Below are 9,080 nucleotides of genomic sequence, written 5' to 3'. Positions count from 1 at the left end.
CAGAATCGGAAGGTGTACATCGAATAAGCTGGGAGCATATTCACCAAGTTAACTGTCATGATTTTGCATTTGATAAAAATAAATAGTGGTTTGTTTTGTACTTTTTTTCTTTCTCAACAGCATTCTTTAATAGTTTTTTCAACATGTTTTTTCTCGTTAAGTTTATACAGACATTAAATTTATCTAAACAAATATATTCCCCATTTGGACATGTTTTTTTTTTCTTTCTTTTTTCCGTGTAGATCTTGTTTTAACGTAAAGCTACAACGTAGGCTATTTATTCTTTGTCTACCACGTGGAGTCGAATATCAATACAAGTCCTTTTATTAAGTTCATATTATCCTTAACTGATAGCCCTAGAAATTAAATAAATTATGTAAACTAAGATGCACTTATCTGTTAAAAAAATGCAAAATCCCGTTAAGGAAAAAACGATAAATTTAAAACACAGTAGACCTTAGCATTTAAGAATATCAAGTAATTTTGTCATAACTAATACTTACTTGATCAGTTGGCTTCGTTTGTACGTTTTATATAAAAAATCCCACAGTTACCTTATAAAAAGTATTTTAAAGTAAATTTATAATGTTTTCGAGGCTGCCTCCATCGTCAAACTTTACCAGATAAACCATTTTTAAGATATTATTTGAACACGATAAAAACAGCTTTTTTCAAGTTAGAAATGAACTTAGACACTTTTGTCAAATATAAATGATAAGCGAATATTTTTAAAACTTTTGAAAAAGGTTGGAGAATCAAAATGACAACATTTATATACTGAAACGTTACTGTGAATATCTTAACCAAAGGTATGAATGCCCGATGTTAGAAATTCGTTGATAGATGGCGCCAAGTATATTTTGGAAAGTCTGGTTGATGAACAGAAATAAATTCTGCATATAAAATATATGTACATTTTATGGTTAAAATTTGTGCTGAGGCTTATGTAGATTTTTTCTTCGGATTAACTCTAGATGTCTTTGCTTACGCAAGGTTTCCATTACTTTATAAACTTGGTTTTATTTAACAACGGTTCATCCACTTTGGACTATAAACACTACAAATCTGGCAGCACTGACTACTCCCGCCAACAATACGTACAAGATTCGTAAGTCATGACATTTGGTAACTTAATAATATTTGAAAGTCATAATAAATATAATTATGGTTTTTTTTATGTACTGTTGTTTTACTTTTAGTTATAAAACAGTGAAATGCTCAAATCTTCGACTTAGTCCTCCATTATTCACCCTAATCCGTATGTTAAACGGACGACATTGCTACACTACGCGTGAATTTGAAAAAAAAATCGTTAAAAATAAAATAACTTATTGCGACATCTTAACTAATTGATCTTCCTCAGTGTTGTGCGGCTACCTGACAGAGAGTGTTTGCTTTAAACATTTTAGGCCTAATTGATTTATCTTGAAAATATCCGGCAAGATTTAACAAACATAATTTCTATATTAGTTTCTTAAGTTGCAAAAATTAACTTTTCCAACGCTAGCATCTGCTTTATAACCATAGGGGCAAAATTATAAAATTCACTCGAAGCAATACTCCACGATGGAATGAAGAATCGCATTTATCCAAACGGTCGTCGCAGTAACTGGTTAAATTTTCCCGTCTACAAAATACCTAGATCGTCATTACACTACAAGGTACCACAAACAGTCGTTTTTACTGCGTGAGAAAACGTTAAGAAATTCTATTTTGGAGAGCTCTAAATGATGAAAATACAAGTTTGCAAAATTTCAGCCTTGGATTCGTTGGGATTTTTATTATAAAAATATACAAGACTTGAAGCTGAATTCAAAAATGCTCTTCTCCTTTATGTGACCAAATGTAAACTTGTGTGTTTCTACGAAAACATACATACAAACAGCCATAAAAGCGGAATCATCTGGCAGACTTTAATAGCTTGGTTTACAGCAGTTGGTTATATGTAAAACAATGCATGCCAGGTAAATGTTGAAATGATAGTTATTGGTGAGATGGAAATATGCATTAAGCAAGTGTTGGTATGCGATCAGTAGTTTATGCTATATTAATACGTACGAATAATTACATTAGTTGTGAAAGTTGGTGGGAAGATCTGTTTGCTTATTGTTAAGCCCAAAGCTATACAATGGGCTACATGTTCTATGCCCACCACGGGTATGGAAACCCAGATTTTAGCGTCTGAAGTATTGAAACTTACAACTGAGTCACGTGAAGGCTGGTGGGGGAGAACCCTTGTTGTTCAGACATATATTCACTTACTTCTTGCCTAATGTGGTTTATGAGTACATGTTCTTTATTATGTCTATTGTGGTTAAAAAGATCATGTATAGATTATGACAGCCTTGTATGAATGCGAAGAAAGTAATACAAAATCATGAAAGTTAACATGGTCTTCAGTTAACATTATCTTGATAATAATCAACCGGTTATTATACCTAACAAAATACATTTATTGCTACCATAACCTTACTGAAACGTTAATTTAATTTGTTTGTTCGCGCGACCACTACTGTAGTACTCGTATAACACATTTAAAAACATAAATAAAATACAATTTAGTGATAATGTGCGTGGATACTTGTGAACTACGGCATGAAATTAAGAAACATTCCCCCTTTTTTTAATTTTGATTCCTTGGCGCTTTGATGCTGCCAGGAAAACGGAGACCCCATCCTCCAACTCTATTTTATTTTAGGATTGTTTTTACCCCATTTTATTTTGTCTCTCCAGCGGATTTTACTGCAGTCTCTCTATCTTAATATCTGCCAAATTTGTACTGCTCTGATAAGTGTCATGTTTAGTTTAAAACCATCTGAAGATTGTTGAATAAGTTTACATTCTTAGCTGTAAACTAAGTTTGTGGGTTTTCCTGTAATAAAAGTGTGGCCAATTAAAAACATCCATCGTAAACAACGTACACATGGTACACGTGGTTTTCAATTTATAGCATCACGGCTATCTAGATTGTACTATAAGTTAACTGTAAACATTTCTCAGCTCGATGGCTTCTGTGTATGGAAATCTTTGCAAATAAATTATGTGTGTTATTTCTAGAAAAGCAACAATTTTGGAAAATAAATTGGAAGAAAAACAATGAAAGTTTTGTTTACGCACATAGGATAACAAGTTGATGAATATACTATTTACATTAATCCATAATAGACACATTATAAGACACAATACGTACTGCCAATGAACATAAAATTTACATTAATCCATAATGGACACTTTATAAGTACACAATACGCACTTATGAACATAATATTTAAATCAAACCACATTAGAAATTTCATAAGTCCACAATAGGAACCAATGAACCTAACATTTACATTAATCCATAATAGACACATTATAAAACACAATACGGACTGCCAATGAACATAAAATTTACAGTAATCCATAGTAGACACATCACAAAACACACGATACAGTGTTTTATCGGATATCCCACTGGTCTCATTTACAAGCTTGCTGGAGGTTTCATAGATAAGTTATAGTTAAACTGAACAATTTTTATATTTTCCCTAAATTTATGTACCAATTCAGTAAGCCTCTTTTCGCACTGAAATCTTATAAACGATTTGAATATAAGAATGCTATTATATTTCACCGATACCTAGTAATGCGGAGTCTTTATTCCTGAAATGTAGCTTATTCTGTCCATTGTAAAAGTTTAAATTTACTTATATCCGTATTTGCCCTCAATGGCACAGCGGTATGACTTCTGACTTACAACGCTAGAAACCGGGTTTCGATTCCCGTGGTGGGCAGAGCACAGATAGCCCATTGTGTAGCTTTATGTTTAACTTCAAACAACAACAATTTCCGTATTTAGGTAACACCTGATGATTGAAATTTAAAATAACCACGTGTCATCTAACGCCACATGTTTCAAAACATTCTGTCGCACCCTTAACCCCTTCTGGTTGAACTCTAGCTTTATCTATCAATCTTTATCTAGGTTTCAAGTCCTTTCAGACGAACCTTAACTGTATGCATAGTTCTGTATGTAGGTTTCGAGTGCTTTCAGACAAACTCTGAATGTATGCATCATTCTGTATCTAGGTTTCAAGTCCTTTCAGACGAACCTTAACTGTATGCATAGTTCTGTATGTAGGTTTCGAGTGCTTTCAGACAAACTCTGAATGTATGCATCATTCTGTATCTAGGTTTCAAGTCCTTTCAGACGAACCCTAACTGAATGCATCACTCTGTATCTAGGTTCCCAGTCCTTTCAGACGAACCTTAACTGTATGCATAGTTCTGTATGTAGGTTTCGAGTACTTTCAGACAAACTCTGAATGTATGCATCATTCTGTATCTAGGTTTCAAGTCCTTTCAGCCTAACCCTAACTGAATGCATCACTCTGTATCTAGGTTCCCAGTCCTTTCTGACGTCGTATTTTCAAAGTCTGCTCTAATAAACCAACGGTCTCTCAAACTGCAATCAATAATCCTACAAAAGACTACCTGTAGATGGAAAATGGACATAACTCTTACGTTGAAGACAGTTTGTCCGGTAATTCAGCTTAAGAAACAGGCGTTGGCAAAGGGCAGGATTATGTAGGGTTGTGGATAATCCGACAATAACTTCCACACGAGCTATCATCACTTTTACAGGTAATGTCTATAAGAACTTCTGCTTCATGTGGTTTACATAGACGGAACGATTGTGTAACTTAACAGGTCAGTAATTTTTCACCAAAATTTCTGTTTCTGAACACAAATTATCTTTGAAAATAACTTGTTTGTCACATTTGATTACATCTAAACTTGTGTGTCACCTTTGATTACATCTAAACTTGTGTGTCACCTTTGATTACATCTAAACTTGTGTGTCACATTTGATTACATGTAAACTTGTGTGTCACCTTTGATTACATGTAAACTTGTGTGTCACATTTGATTACATCTAAACTTGTGTGTCACCTTTGATTACATCTAAACTTGTGTGTCACCTTTGATTACATCTAATTAGAATATATATATAATGACCAATAAATCTAAAATATTTTTCATATTTTCCTTACTGTATTTTCATATTCAGAACACACATTCGTCGCAGTTTCAGAGAAGATTGAGCTATAACAAATATTTTTGTGATAATGTTTTTTAAAGTGTGTGTGAAGCATACTCTATATCCAGCATCAGCCTCTTTGGTGTTATATACATGTCAATATAAATATTCAAAGATATTACATACACAATTTACTGGTGTGTTGCTAAATAATTAAAACTTAAAATTAACATGAGTACCGAAGGACTGTCCGGAATGAAGCTAAACATATCAACTCAAAAACAAAAACTTCAAATTTTCTCGATGTTTCATACAGAAAGAATAATAGCTAAAGCACATAATATTTATAACTAACAATTATTGAGTTTACCGTTTGTACCATTCTTTAGAATATTGAAATAAATGTTTTTCTCCACCCCAGTAGAGGCCGCATATAAACATACCATATTTTCTGGAATTCGTTAATTTACATGTTTTAAATTATCCGTCAGCCAGTATTCACGTAGAAACAGAATTTGAAATCAGTTTTAAAAAAAATGGACGGAAGCTCAAGTTTAGATTTATTTTAAGTTTAGACAGTAACTAGCACGGTATTCACAACCTTAGACATAACTAATGATGTATTCACAACCATAGACAGTAACAAGTGATGTATTCACAACCTTAAACAGTAACTAATGACGGTGTTCACAACCTTAGACAGTAACAAGTGAGGTATTCACAACCTTAGACAGTAACAAGTGATGTTTTCACAGCCATAGACAGTAACAAGTGATGTATTCTCAACCATAGACAGTAACTATAGATGTATTCACAAACTTGGCCAGTAACTAGTCAGGTATATATAACTTTATACAGTAACAAGTAAGGTATTCACAACTTTAGACAGTAACTACTGGTTTATTCACAACTTTAGACAGTAACTACTGGTTTATTCACAACTTTATACAGTAACTAATGACGTATTCACAACTTTAGACAGTAACTAGTGAGGTATTCACAACTTTATACAGTAACTATAGATGTATTCACAAACTTAGACAGTAACTAGTGAGGTATATGTAGCTTTATACCGTAACTATAGATGTATTCACAAACTTGGTCAGTAACTATGCAGGTATATATAGCTTTATACAGTAACTATAGATGTATTCACAAACTTGGCCAGTAACTATGCAGGTATATATAGCTTTATACAGTAACTATAGATGTATTCACAAACTTGGCCAGTAACTATGCAGGTATATATAGCTTTATACAGTAACAAGTAAGGTATTCACAACTTTAGACAGTAACTAATAACGTATTCACAACTTTAGACAGTAACTAGTGACGTATTCACAACTTTAGACACTAACTATAGATGTATTCACAAACTTAGACAGTAACTAGTGAGGTATATGTAGCTTTATACCGTAACTATAGATGTATTCACAAACTTGGCCAGTAACTATGCAGGTATATATAGCTTTATACAGTAACAAGTAAGGTATTCACAAGTAATACGTCACTAGTTACTGTCTAAAGTTGTGAATACGTCATTAGTTACTGTCTAAAGAACTTTAGACACTAACTATAGATGTATTCACAAACTTAGACAGTAACTAGTGAGGTATATGTAGCTTTATACCGTAACTATAGATGTATTCACAAACTTGGTCAGTAACTATGCAGGTATATATAGCTTTATACAGTAACAAGTAAGGTATTCACAACTTTAGACAGTAACTACTGGTTCATTCCTAACTTTAGACAGTAACTAATGACGTATTCACAACTTTAGACAGAAACTAGTGAGATATTCACAACTTTAGACAGTAACAAGTGACGTATTCACAACCTTAAACAGTAACTAATGACGGTATTCACAACCTTAGACATAACTAATTATTTATCCACAACCTTAGACATAACTAGTGATGTATTCACAACAACAGACAGTAACTAGAGATGTATTCACAACCTTAGACAATAACTAGTGACGTATTCACAACCTTAGACAGTAACTAGTGACGTATTTACAACTTTAAACAGTAACAAGTGATGTATTCACAACCATAGACAGTAACTAGTGATGTATTCACAACAACAGACAGTAACTAGAGATGTATTCACAACCTTAGACAATAACTAGTGACGTATTCACAACCTTAGACAGTAACTAGTGACGTATTTACAACTTTAGACAGTAACAAGTGATGTATTCACAACCATAGACAGTAACTAGTGACGTATTCACAACCTTAGACAATAACTAGTGACGTATTCACAACTTTAGACAGTAACAAGTGAGGTACTTACAACCTTAGACAGTAACTAGTGAGATATTTACAACCTTAGGCAGTAACAAGTGAGGTATACATAACTTTAGACAGGAACTAATGACGGTATGAAAAACTTTAGATAATAACTACTGATGGTATTCACAAACTCAGACAGTAACGAATGACGGTATACACAACTTCAGACTGTAACTAATGACGGTATTCACAACCTTAGACAGTAACTAGTAAGGTATACACAACTTCAGACAGTAAATAATAACGGTATTCACAACCTTAGACAGTAACAAGTGACGTATTCACAACCTTAGACAGTAACTAGTGACGTATTCACAACTTTAGACAGTAACTAGTGACGTATTCACAACTTTAGACACTAACTATAAATGTATTCACAAACTAAGACAGTAACTAGTCAGGTATATATAGCTTTATACAGTAACAAGTAAGGTATTCGCAACTTTAGACAGTAACTGCTGGTTCATTCCTAGCTTTAGACAGTAACTACTGGTTCATTCCTAACTTTAGACAGTAACTAATGACGCATTCACAACTTTAGACAGTAACTAGTGAGGTATTCACAACTTTAGACAGTAACAAGTGACGTATTCACAACCTTAAACAGTAACTAATGACGGTATTCACAACCTTAGACAGTAACTAGTGAGGTAGACACAATTTTAGACAGTAACTAAGGACGGTATTCACAACCTTAGACAGTAACAAGTGACGTATTCACAACCTTAGACATAACTAATGATGTATTCACAACCTTAGACATAACTAGTGATTTATTCACAACAACAGACAGTAACTAGAGATGTATTCACAACCATATACAGTAACTAGTAATGTATTAACAACCTTGGACAGTAACTAGTGACGTATTCACAACCTTAGACAATAACTAGTGACGTATTCACAACCTTAGACAGTAACAAGTGACGTATTCACAACCTTAGACAGTAACTAGTGACGTATTCACAACTTTAGACAGTAACTAGTGACGTATTTACAACTTTAGACAGTAACTAGTGACGTATTTACAACTTTAGACACCAACTATAGATGTATTCACAAACTTAGACAGTAACTTATGACGTATATATAGCTTTATACAGTAACAAGTAAGGTATTCACAACTTTAGACACTAACTACAGATGTATTCACAAACTTAGGCAGTAACTAATGACGTATATATAGCTTTATACAGCAACAAGTACAGTATTCACAACTTTAGACAGTAACTACTGGTTTATTCATAACTTTAGACAGTAACTAATGACGTATTCACAACTTTAGACAGTAACAAGTGACGTATTCACAACCTTAAACAGTAACTAATGACGGTATTCACAATCTTAGACAGTAACTAGTGAAGTATACACAACTTTAGACAGTAAATAATGACGGTATGCAAAGCTTTAGATAATAACTACTGATGGTATTCACAATCTTAGACATAATTAATGATGTATTCACAACCTTAGACATAACTAGTGATGAATTCACAACAGACAGTAACAAGTGATGTATTCACAACCATAGACAGTAACTAGTGATGTATTCACAACCATAGACAGTAACTAGTGATGTATTCACAACTTTAGACAGTAACTAGTGACGTATTCACAACTTTAGACAGTAACTAGTGACCTATTCACAACCTTAAACAGTAACTAATGACGGTATTCACAACCTTAGACAGTAACAAATGAGATATTCATAACCTTAGACAGTAACTAGTGAGGTATACACAACTTTAGACAGTCACTAA

At 33.2% G+C, this 9,080-nt stretch overlaps 1 long non-coding RNA gene across 1 annotated transcript in view; it reads right to left on the bottom strand.

The window, feature by feature from the left end:
* Positions 1–5,707: 5,707 nt before the first annotated feature.
* The window catches only part of LOC111088209, a 4,083-nt gene continuing 710 nt past the window's right edge, over positions 5,708–9,080 (bottom strand). The window contains exons 2-3 of the long non-coding RNA XR_002612812.1: positions 6,582–8,758; positions 5,708–5,745 (exon numbers count right to left, since the gene is read on the bottom strand). This is a non-coding gene — a long non-coding RNA (uncharacterized LOC111088209). The remainder of the gene's footprint in view (positions 5,746–6,581; positions 8,759–9,080) is intronic.

The sequence above is a fragment of the Limulus polyphemus genome, unplaced genomic scaffold (assembly GCF_000517525.1).
Source record: "Limulus polyphemus unplaced genomic scaffold, Limulus_polyphemus-2.1.2 Scaffold3328, whole genome shotgun sequence".
Lineage (NCBI taxonomy): Eukaryota > Metazoa > Arthropoda > Merostomata > Xiphosura > Limulidae > Limulus > Limulus polyphemus.
Note: the sequence above shows the minus strand (reverse complement) of the source record. Positions and strands in the feature narration are given on the sequence as shown.